Below are 9,828 nucleotides of genomic sequence, written 5' to 3' on the forward strand. Positions count from 1 at the left end.
TCCCAGCAAGGCCTTGGCTGGGCCTCGGTGGTCTTCAGCTGTTGGGCCCTGGTGGAGACAGTCAGGCATAGGGTAGGAGACTCTGTCTTGTTCTCTCCCAGGAGCTGAGTGTGATGATCTCTGGATCCTGGCCGTTGTTGGAGTTACACGGCAGTTGGTGGGTGTAACTGTCTAGTTACTGGCAGGTCCAGTCCCAAACTGTACAGGCTTGGAGATCTCAGCCCCGGGTCCCACACACCTGGGTTCCTCTGTCAGTTCTTTTATGCGTGAGGCTCATCCAAGTGTGTGGAGAGTGCTCCCAGCAAGGCTTTGGCTGGGCCTCGGTGGTCTTCAGCTGTTGGGCCCTGGTGGAGACAGTCAGGCATAGGGTAGGAGACTCTGTCTTGGGAAAGAACATAAAAAAGATAATAAAATAAAAAATAAAAAGATGCTCTCCTGAAAGGAAGAAAATATTTTCACACAGTACGTCAGGTAAAATGCTAATAGCCAAGTTTTATAAAGTGCTCACAAAGCTGAACAGCAAGAAAATTTAGTAAGTTCATCCAGCAATTGGGGAAAGGAGATAAACAGACACTTCCCCAAAGAAGACATACCAATGACTAGCAGGCATATGAAAAAGTCCTAATCAGCTATTATCAGGAAAATGCAAATCAAAATATTAGTGAGATATCACTTCACACCGTTGAAAATATTATATATCAGGAAGTCTGGAAAGAACTAGTATTGGCAGGAATGTCATGAGAAAGGAACCTTCATTTACTGTTGATGGGAATGTTAGCTGGTTCAACCGCTATGGAAAGCAATATGGAAATCTCTCCAAAAAAGGGGAAGAGTAGAACTACCATAAGCAATATCACTCCCTGGCATCTATCCCAAAAATAGTAATTTCAAAATATATATGCACACTTCTGTTCACTGCAGCATTTTAGTCCAATCGCCAAGATATGGAAACAACTTAAAAGTCCAACTATGAATGAATAGATCCAAAAGTTATGGTACACTTATGCAATGAAATATCATGAAGCCATAAGAGAGAATGAAATCATGCAATTTTACACTACATGGCTGGAACTAAAGGGTATCATACCAAGTGAAGTCAGTCAGAAGGAGAGGCCTATAGAATAATCACCCTCGTATATGGTATATAAAGCTAGTAAGCATCAAAAAATGGTCAAAGACAACATAACAGGAGAGCTGATCCACAGAATGAATTTATGGAGGAGGAGGAATGGGAGGGTCTTTTGGAACATAGATGGAGGCAAGTGGGTACTCTGATGCTGGGTGTGGTACTGGAATGATGCATGCATGAAACTCAACAGTGTTGTAAATCACAGTACCTCAGTACAGATGGAGGGGGTGCGGGGCCTGAATCTGAATAAGGGCCAGGATGCAGCTTAGTGGTACAGCACATTCATTGCATTTGTGAAGCCCTGCATTTGATTCCAGCACACATACACACTGCCTTAATTGGGGTGGGGGTGTGGCAGAAGAGGTAGTTCAAAAGGTTGGAACTCATGCTTCTGCATGACGGAGACCCACCTTTGATCCCTGGAACTGCATGGTTCCCTGAGCACTAAGCCAGGAATAGTCCCTGAGCACCAATCACTAGGTGGGCACAAAAAACAAACCAAAAAAAAAAATCACTGATTCAAAGAAAACATGCAAAATGACTACCCATAAACCATTGCTGAAAACCCTATCATTAACAGTATTGTTATACCAAATTCTAGTGCCTGTAAGTAATTTTTTAAATTTGAAAATAAACTATTGCTGGAATTGTTATGTTCTAAGCCTATCTGAAAGAGCACAAGGAAGATGGTCGAGCTGCATGTGTCCCCCGCATCCCCCACCAAATATTTCTTTGTTTTGGGGTTATATTTGTGAATGGCTAGGCATCTGCTTGGAAGCAAATACTTTATTCATTTCTGCATGAGTGCCTCCTGCTGTTTATTGCAGGGTTTTGGTGAACATTCGGGAAACAAATGAATGCTTGAGGAACTCTGAAAGCATAGTAATGATAACAACAAAACCCATACTATCGAGAACTTCTTACGTGCTCCTGAGTTTCTTCCAATATTACCTTGATTTTCCTGTATTTTTAGGGAAAAGGAAACTGGGGAACAGAGAAATTAAGCAATTTACTTGAGGTCACAGCTGGCAGAGGGATTCTGAATCCAGATTCTATTGTTTATTTGTTGTTGTGGTTTGTTTGGGGGCCACTCTCTATGGAGCTTAGTGCTTACTCCTGGCTCTGAGCTCAAGGATCACTTCTGATGGTGCTTGGGTCACCATGTAAGGTGCCAGGGATCAAACCAGATCAGCTGCATGCAAGGTAAATGCCCTATCTGATGTACTATTGTTCTAGCCCCAAGATTTTATAATTTTATCCACAATGGTTTCTTGCCTCCCAGAGTGTAACTTTCAACCACATGTTGAATTTGTGTATACGAGAAACCATCTTTAAAATTTTTATAATCCAAGGTCAACATTATATATCTAGTATATCTGAACTTGGATTTCTGGGTGGGGTTCACTGGGTTCATTATGACAATTCTTTAATTTTGAGTTTCTATTATAATGATAAACCTCAAAAAATTACCATGGAGGATAACAATCTTCATCTGTAAACTCATGTATGGAGACATTATTTAACTCTCTACAATTAAACTAATTTTCTTGTGTTGAACCCACCAGTCTACCACACAGACGATAGAAATGCCTATCTGAAGGGCCAGAGCGATAGTACAGTGGATAGGGTACTTGCCTTGCATATGTCTGACCTGAGTTTGATCCCCAGCATCCCATTTGATCACCGAAGCCCACCAGGAGTGATCTTTGAGTGTGGAGCCAGGAGTATACCCTGAGCACCACCAGGTGTGGCCCAACCTCACTCCCCCACTGCACCGCTGCCCAAGAAAGGACTAGTGTTTCTCTTATTTGACCCTTCCTGTTATACAAACTCTGTAATAGTTTGGACAAGAGCCGTTGCTTCCTTCTTCCAAGTCTTTTGATCTCTTCATTTGCAAAGTCTCAACGTTCATTTCAAGTTTATTGAAGTACAGCTGCTCGTTTGATTTGAAAAAAAATACCTTTTTCTGTTCTCTTGGAACTTCAACTCTAACTTGGGAGCTCTGTCTTGAAACTTTAATCTCAGCTTCAAACAGTATACTCTGCTAGTAACTTTGTCCCAAGGCCAAAATATATGTTCTGATTATCCTCCTTTTTTAAGGATCACTTCCTCACTGAGTTCAAGCTAAAATCAGATTTACACACTGCACAGAGCAATGTTTCTCCTAGTGTCAGATCAACAATTCCCTTCCCAGATAATCTGCTATACTCTACTTACACATATTCTAAGAAAAACTATATAAAACAATTACTCAACTAAGAGCAAGAGCAAGCACATAGATGATGGGATCAGGTAGGGTAAACCACAGTAGGTGAAGAGTGAACTAAATCTCAAAGAAGAATTTGATGAGATCATCACAGAACAGAGGCAGGAGAGCCAGTACAATTGGTAAGGCACTTGCCTTGCACAATGGCAAACCCATTTTCATCCCCATAACTACCAGAAATGATTCCTGAGCAGAACCAAAAGTAAGCCCTGAGCACTGTCGGGTGTAGTCTAAAAACCAAAACAAAACCAAAAAGGGACAGAAAAACATGCCAGGAAAAAACAAAAATGTATGCAAAATTTTTTGCCTTTTGGGTCACACCCGGCAATGCACAGGGATTACTCCTGGCTCTGCACTCAGGAATTACTTCTGGCGGTGCTCAGGGGACCATATGGGACGCTGGGAATCGAACCCAGATTGGCTGCGTGCAAGGCAAACGCCCTACCCTCTGTGCTATCGCTCCAGCCCCCTGCATGGCAGAGCCTGACAAGCTTCCCGTGATGTATTCGATATGCCAAACACAGTAACAACAAAGTCTCCAATGGAGACGTTACTGGGCCCGCTTGAGGAAATCGATGAACAATGGGAGGACAGTGACAGTGACATGCAAAATTAATCAGACATAAAAAGAACAGAAAATAGCTCAGTGTGAGGGCAAAGTATGTGGGTGTGTGGAGAAGCAAGATGACTTCAGAGTCACATATTCAAGTTGTGCACAGTTTTTGAATTTCTTTTAATTTTTGGTTTTCTGATTTGCGAACAATATATCAAGAAGAATAAATGAGAGACTGAAGAGATAGGACATCAGGTAGGGTGTTTGCCTTGTATGCAGCCGACCTGGATTTGATCCCAGACATCCATATGGTTTCCCCTAGCACCTCCAGGAGTGATTCTTGAATGCACAGAAGTAACCCTGAACATGGCCGGGTGTGTCCCCCCTCCCCCCCCCCCCCCCGCAAACAAGATAAATACATTAGAGCACATAAATAGGAAAGACAATGATGGTATATGGTTTCAATTTAGCGTTTAGAAATTACTATTAATATGACTATATTAGTAAATAAGGCTGTGATGGACCTATGCAAGGTCAGATGAACAGTTTTAAATGTGGAGCTAATTCAAGTAACACTTTAAGGCTATTTAAAGCATATGAAGGATTTTCATCTGGTTATAGACTAATCAACTAGCTTTCTGTTTTACAAAGCAGTGGAGGTGAACAAAGTACTTGGGGAGGTAGCACTGTCCTCCCTTTGTTCATCGATTTGCTTGAGCAGGCACCAGTAACTTCTCCATTGTGAGACTTGTTGTTACTGTTTTTGGCATATCAAATATGCCACGGGTAGGTTGCCAGGCTCTGCCTTGCAAGGCAGGATACTCATGGTAGCTTCCCAGCTCCCCGAGAGGAATAGAGGAATCGAACCCGGGTTGACCACGTGCAAGGCAAAATCCCTACCCGCTATGCTATGGCTCCTACTACCTAGATTTCTGGTCTCTGTGTTAACTTCAAGTCAGTAAATGTCACTGCTTTCCTTTTACAGGGGGTGGGGGTGGTGAGACATGTGGGGGGGGGGGGGGTCTAACCAAAACCAAATGGCAGAAAACTCCTTGCCTTCAGGGCAAAACACCTTTTCCTTTTAAGCATATTAATAGTCACAAATTCTCAAGAACTGATCATAACTTAGTAATTCCCTCTGATGGAGGTGTCACTTTTTAAACTGACAAAAACAATCATTAGAGGAAAATTAAAACAGAAACTGGAGTGTTGCTCAAGACTAATGAAAACTAAGCATTCTAACAACAAAATAACTGTAACCATTTTCTGTAACAATATTCTACTTAAAGGACATTTGAGAGTAAGGCCAGAATCCACTGTATCCTAGAATTCATGTAAATACAAAAAGTTCACTTTTTTAGATCCCTTCTTTTTTATTTTTATAGGTGTCCCCCCTACCCCAACTAGAGCACGTTGAAGGAACTATTTCCAGACTAATACTGACCCCTTGTGGTTAGAACTAGTTACTTCAAGGAAGGTATCCGTCTCAGGAAATGTCGGTTTAATTTGTGTTCATGAACAGGAGGCCAAGGTTAAAAAATGATCACATTTTGTGGTGGTGCAATGCTTCCTCCCAGGACAGCACAGAGCAGTGCTGGATAAGTGATCAGAATTTTTGATAAATTTTTTATTGAATATCCTTGAGATAGACCATTACAAAGCTGTTTATGATCGGTTTTCAGTCAATGATCCAATACTCATCCCTCCACTAGTGTACACTTCCCATTACCAAATACCCCTCATTTCCCTCCCACCATCCCCTAACAACCTTCCTGCCCATCCCCACACTTCCTCTATGGCAGGCACTTTTCTTTTTTCTCTCTTTCCTTTTGTGCAATATGGTTTGCAATACGAGTACTAAGAGGTCTTCGTGTTTGTTCAGGGCTTTCAGTTTTTAAATGGGAAGGTAAGGCTGGGGTAGCTTTTTTAACTGGTTGGCAGCTGTGGGGTGTGGATGTGACTGCCCAAGCTTCTGGAAGTACGGGGAGGTTGGGGGATTGTAGCACATCCTGGCCCGAGAAAGCCTGTAGATTTCTGTCACCAAATCTGCATTCCCTAATTTTCAGCAGATTATATTTTGGTGGGGCTGGAGCGATAGCACAGCAGTAAGGCGTTTGCCTTACAAGCGGCCAACATGGCCGACCCGAGTTCTATTCCTCCGCCCCTCTCGGAGAGTCCGGCAAGCTACCGAGAGTATCTTGCCCGCATGGCAGAGCCTGGCAAGCTACCCATGACGTATTCGATATGCCAAACACAGTAACAACAAGTCTCATGATGGAGACGTTACTGGGCCTGCGCAAGCAAATCGATGAACAACGGGAGGACCGTGACCGTGATATTTTGGTGAGGTCTGTCCCAAGATGGTGGAGTCTGGCCAGGTCGTGGCAGCGATTATGGATCGTGGAAACAAGCAGCTGCTGGGGGCTCTGCTTGGGCAGCAGGCTGACCCACCTTCCTCCAATTTATCCATCTGTTCAGCCCTGTGCAGGTTCCAGATAACTGTGGCTTTTGGTCTCTTTCAAGATTTATTTACAGGTCTCTGATGCAAGGCCTGTAGAAGGGCTTACATGGTGTCACTGTAGTTGGATTGTGGGGGTGTCTGCCAGAGCTTCAAGGAGTATAGGGAAGTGGGAGGAAGTAGCCCATCCCAACGCTGAAAGAGCCTTGAGATTACAGTCACAAAAACCCGCACGACCAAATTTTCAGCTGAGTGTATCTCGGTGAGGTACATTCCAAGACAGTGGAGTTCAGATAGGAATAGGGTAGAGATTTAGGGTTGTGGGGGCAAGTGGCTACCAGGGGTTCTGGTTGGCTAGGCACCAGGCTGACGCACAGTCTTCCAATTTATCCCGGTCTATTTAACCTTGTGTGGGTCTAAGATTAGCTGCTGCTTTTGATCTCTTTCAAGATTTATTTATGGATCTCTACAGCCAGGCCGATAAAAGAGCTTGTATAGCTGAGCTGGAGGTGGTTTATGGGTGTGGCTTTAGGCTGTTAATTTCTCAGGAAACTTGGTCCTGAATTGTTGGTGTCCAGTCAGAGGAAGAGTAGCAATTTGGGGGTATCAGGAAGCCCAAAGTCACCATCAGGCTGCTGATGCACTCATCTCACAGGTATAGGTTGACTTGCTCATGGCACCGCACCCCTAGAAATCAGATTTTTTACTAGTAAAATTTTTCAACCACAGGTATTTTTTGGGAAATCTCTAGAACTTTCTTTCCCTCTTCCATAGACGCTCTTATTTTGGTTTTTACATTTCTGTTGAAAATGATAAAGTAAAACATGATCAATCTGACCCAGATATTTATTCCCACAAACTAGGTTTTTAATTTTCATATACTCAAATATTTTAAAATTTATTCACTAGTTTAATGACACTTGACAGTTCCAGTTCTCAGCATTACCAACAGTACCAGGACACATTTATACACATCTCTATATACAAGTGCAAGAAAATCCTAGTGTTTACTCTTAACGTTGTTGGGTTGAAAAGTATTACATCTTCAGCCTTGATAAAGTGCCAAATTCTTCTCTAAAATGAGAGAGTAAAGTGGAAATCATCTGCCACACAGGCAGGGGGAGGGTTGGGACGGGGGGGTATAGGGATATACTGGGTTTCTTGGTGGTGGAACATGTGCAGGAACATGTGCACTGGTGAAGGAATGGGTGTTTGATCATTGTATGATTGAGACTTAAACCTGAAAGCTTTATAACTGTTTTCACGGTGATTCAATAAAAAAGAAAAAGAAAACAATTCTTTTCTAAAACGATTCTACTAGAGTATCACACTCATAGAGCCTTGAAATAGATGCAAAAACATCTCAATATTGTTTACACAGTCCCTTCTTGAGATTAATTATGCTTTTGTATTTTCTCTTCCATATGGATGTCATTTTTGTTATTTGCCATTTTAATGTATATAGATTTTTTGTTTCGGGGCCATACCCAGCGGTGCTCAGGGTTTACTCCTGGCTTGTACTCAAGGATCACTCCTGGCAGTGCTGAGGCACCATATATGGTGCCACAGATCAAACCCGGCACATGAGTCCAGACTGTACTGGGAAAGGTTACTCCTGGTGATGATCATGGGACAAAGTGATGCTTAAGTTTGAGCCAGGGTTAGCCACATGTAAGGCATGTGTTTTAATTTCTGTACTGTCTTTCTGACCCAAAGTTAATTTTAAACTAACCCAAATTATCAATCTTTTCCTTTAAGGCATTTTTCCTGCGGTAATTCCTCCCTACTCCTAGGGATACAAGGCATTCTAAATAATTCAACTCTATTTTTCATCCTGTCCACCTGGAATATTTTTAAATATTTATCACGGAGGGAACATGGTTATAATAGTGTTAATGTTGATTCTTTTGCTGCTTTCCACCACTGTCCTTGTATCTATATATAGAATGAAGCATTATCGACTATAGTCATCAGTATAGTACACTGGATTCCCCAAGACCTATTCATCCAACAACTGGGACTTAGTGCCCTTTGACCACCTCCCCCATACCCCAATTTTTAACCACCAGTCTATTTTTAAGAGTTTGACTTCATATTTATCCAAGACCTTGTAGTAGTTGTATTGTATCTTTTTTAGTGCAAGGCCACAAGTTTGATCTCTGGTTCCAACCATCACATGCATCAAGCAGGTACCTGGAAGCTCTTACTGACTGATACTCTCTGCAACATTATGTTCAGCCACAATGCATCCAGATGTGTGCAAAGCTAACTAAAGCAGTGGGACTTCATAGTAAAGGACATTGAAGGACATGCAAGCACCCCAGTGCTGGGGACCAGCCCCAAGTGAACAGGTCTGAAGCTATGACACCACAAGGATTAAGAGATAGAAATGAGAGAAAAAGCACAGGATCAGGAGCTAACAGTCTCATGGACTGAGAGCCCTAACTGTCGGCATGAGCAGTATTTATTGCTTAGAACCAATAATCATTAAAAGGAGAAGAACGACATTCTTCAGTCAGGTGCCTAACAATCTTGATCAATCTGGGTTAAGCAGTAACATATCCCAGGGCGTTAGTTTATCGGGATAAAAATAAATGTAAAGACCTTTTTCAAGGGGAAATTCTAGGAGCACTCAAGGGCAGCATTCATCTCTAGATCCAGAATACTGGATTCTGGTTCCCAACACCTTAGAAAGTGCAAGGATTCCCAAAGGACACCCCAACAAGTGTTTGAGCACTGCTGGCACCTCCAGGAGTACTATAACCAGAATATGCATGAGTACATCCAAGTAGAGCACAGTCCTTGATGAGCACTTTGGCAGGCGAGCACCACTGTGAGGGGTGCTCTACACCCAACAACCATCATGATGAAGGAAAGGAAATATTAAGTTCCACAATGAGATTTTGTTTTGGGGCCACACCTAGTGATGCTCAGGGGTTACTCGTTGCTCTGTGCTCAGGGATCACTCCTGAGGGTGCACTGGGTATGGCCACCTGGGTAGGGGCCAAAGCATAGTAAGAATGGGCAGGGTGTTTGTCTTTCATATGGCAGATCTGGTTCCATCCCTGGCATCCTGCATCCCATATGGTCTCCTGAGCACCACAAGGAGTGATTCCTAAGTGCAGAGCCAGAAGTAACCCCAAGCACAACCAGGTGTAGCACAAAAAATGTCACTGTCACTGTCCTCCCGTTGTTCATTGATTTGCTTGAGCGGGCCCAGTAACGTCTCCATTGGAGACTTCGTTGTTACTGTGTTTGGAATATCGAATACATCACGGGTAGCTTGCCAGGCTCTGCCGTGCAGGCGAGATACTCTCGGTAGCTTGCCGGGCTCTCCGAGAGGGGCGGAGGAATCGAACGAGAGGGGCGGAGGAATCGAACTCCGGTCGGCCATGTTGGCTGTGTGCAAGGCAAATGCTGAG

This window comes from Sorex fumeus, unplaced genomic scaffold, assembly GCF_029834395.1.
Source record: "Sorex fumeus unplaced genomic scaffold, SorFum_2.1 ptg000128l, whole genome shotgun sequence".
NCBI lineage: Eukaryota > Metazoa > Chordata > Mammalia > Eulipotyphla > Soricidae > Sorex > Sorex fumeus.